Consider the following 3214-nt stretch of genomic DNA (forward strand, 5'->3'; position numbering starts at 1 on the left):
CATGTAGGTTTTAGATCAGAAGATGATGTAATAATAGTCAGTGGTTTGCAATAATCTGTGGTCTGTGCAGCCCTCAGAGACTCCTTGTAATAAAGGGCTATACAAATAATCATGACTTGACTTGACATCATATAAATCCACGAAATAAATCCTGGAAAGTGAAAAAAGGAATTTCGTGTTTAATAACGAGATACTTTTATTTAAACAGTTTAAACAAAAACAGACTTGTTTTAAGGCTAGAAAATGTAATAACTGATGTGTCTCAGGGGAATGGAAATATATTGTTGTGGATGTATCTACTGTTTGTTAGGAGAGTATTAACTACATTGAGCGATAGCTCTTTCTTTTTGGTGGTCAGGACTGAAATAGACCAGGTCAAAATTGACCCACTAGCAACAGGTAGTGGTGTCAATTCCTTACACAAAATGAGGCTTAATTTTACTAATTTTGGAAAGTTCTTTCATCAATTTCATACTTCACATAAATCACTGTGAATAATGTAATTACTAGCTTCCTACAGGAGTAGTTTCAAATGGGTTATAAGTGGCATAGTTTTGGAATTTGCATTTTATTCGGTTTTTATTTTGTTTTGAGTTTTTACTTTTTTTATTAGTTTTTGTTCTGAGCATGAGTTTTTTTTAAATCTAGTCCTTGTTAGTTTTATAGTTGTCTTGTTCTCTGTGTCCAATGTTTTAAGCACAATGCGGTATGTTTTCATTTAACATCTATTTATTTACATATGTCTGTAATTATTTGTTTATGTATTTTGTAATGAATCCGTTTTAGTCATTTATGCATGTAATTAAGATGCAAAGTCCTACACCCGACAAAGAGCCTTCAATATGTCACAAAACTATAGGATGTCATTGCCATAAATTTGTTTTTCAACAAAAAATTCCAAAATCACAAATTATCCAGCGCATATTCTACAATGTGATACTCAAAATTTCATAACCGAAAAACATTTCCCCATTTATGAGGAGGGTCTGCTCTGAGTCATCTCTGAAGAGCAGGAGGACACTTTACACCAGGGGTCGGGAACCTTTTTGACTCAAAGCCATAAAAGCAAAATATATTAATTTTATTTTGGGAAACAGCCACACCATATATTATGAGACAAATCTACTAAATTGCTAAACCCACACCCCAGACAAAAGCTTAGTCTTCCGCACATTTATTTTTGATGACTTGATAAAAATTGTGAAAAGAGAATAATGCCAGAGCCCATGTCCCAAAATCAACAAACAAACCACTTTAAACTTGTCTCTTTCTTGCAATTACTCAAGATCTGTTAAACTCATTTTGACCCTTTTTTTCATGCATATTGGTTTCAAAACAAGATGCAAGCAGTTATTTTGTAAAAACGTCACAACATTCTGCAAACAGGGAGCCTTATGTGCTTACCTTTGACGAAGTAGGGCGAGAGATGGGAGGGAGGGCTTGCAATTTTTGCATAGCTCCACCCATCCCTCCCACTCACCCAATCAAACAACTTTAAGTTCTCTTTCGGTGTTTTGGCGTATTTACAGTTTGTTCTGTGGATTTCATCATGAGGTATCTGAATACTGAACACAGATTATATAGTGAGCTTTTATATAAAGGATTCTTTAATGTTGTACAGCCAAAACGAGTTTTTTGGTTTTTTTTTTGGGTGTGACACCTTGACTGTAAGTTGAAATGAAATGAAATGATCTGCATTTATATAGCGCTTTTCAAGTCAAGACTTCCCAAAGCGCTTTACATTGTGCATCACATTTCCCAATAGCGGCCGTGCAGCCATGTGAGGCGCTAACCTGCTTATTGGGGGTATTAGGGGTTCTGTGTCTTACCCAAGGACACTTCGACATGTAACACGGAGGAGCCGGGATTCGAACTGTTATCTCTTGATCCCAAGACGAGCGCTCTACCTCCTGAGCCACCAAGTTGTTGTGAAAAACGTGCCCTATATATTCTGCGAAGTACTGCTCTGAAATTCAGCTCTGGTTTGGCTTTGCGCGTATCTGGACAGGATTATTGGCTCAAGTTTTGAACGAGATGGAGAAAATTTGCATGCAATCAAATTTGTCTCTGAGCCACAGGTACTCATAGAAAGAACCATATATGGCTCGCGAGCCCGACCCCTGCTTTACACCGACAAAAACAGTGACCAAATGATGAAGATGCTGTATTTCAGTCAGATCAGGAGCAGTTGCGTGTTTAGTGGTATTGGGTGGTACAGGCCATCCCTGAAATCAGAATAGCTTTCCAGATACAGCCCTGTCCAATCAGAGGTGAGTAGTGCCACGGGCCATGACACCAAACTTAAACAGGATGGCAGTTGCAGTTTCACCTTGAACCTGAGAGGCAATAATGCAACAAAGTAGTATCTGGCCTAATTTTTTATACGTTGTTGAAGTCACACAAGGTGCATTCCATCCGATGTCGGGAGTCTGATGATTACGGAATTTTTAACCCTTTAACGTTCTACGACTGTTGACAAAAAAATACGTATTTACCAGTCACTGAAATACTTCATGCCAAATATCATTGGAAAGCTTAAACTCTTGGGATACAAGATATGTTGACCATTTAAAATTACACCAGTACTCATCCGAGAAACATCACGATCAGTCTGAAACAAGATACACAAAAACTTTAAAGCCGACACACCAATTATGTCCCCCGGGTGACATCAAATCTAATTGAATGTCTGCAAAAATGGCTTTGTTACATCCAATACAATCCAGAGAATCCAACCGTGTAAAATATTTACTCCAAAACAGACAATAACGGCGACGGATTAAAAAAAAAATTCCGCCTGAAAGCATTTCTGCTTGTTCCTTGTAGTAGTCTGTTCAATTCGCTTCAAAACTCTCCTTTAAAAATGAACAGACCCGTAAAATTATTCCCAATATGGTCTGACCTTTTGATTAACACCACTCTCGGCCAATAGCAAGACTTGTTCCCGGTCCACAGCCCACATTAGCCTATATGGGCCTGTTTAGTAAAAGGGATATCGCTTCCTGGTACTCCAAATATCTTTATGCCATTTTCCAGGTGTGTATTCAAATCAGAGCCGAAAATACATGCAAACGCAATTTGTGATTCATTTTTACTCACCATTATACGCCCAAGTGTGCACCATCATTGTTTACTTTTGGAAAGATAAGTCAAACATTTACAACTCTTTCTCGGTGTCTAATAAATTAGCCAAAGTAAAATACACATTTGCAAA

Source organism: Urocampus carinirostris, chromosome 12 (assembly GCF_059441175.1).
Source record: "Urocampus carinirostris isolate Australia breed hairy pipefish chromosome 12, RoL_Ucar_1.0, whole genome shotgun sequence".
In the NCBI taxonomy this organism is placed as follows: Eukaryota; Metazoa; Chordata; class Actinopteri; order Syngnathiformes; family Syngnathidae; genus Urocampus; species Urocampus carinirostris.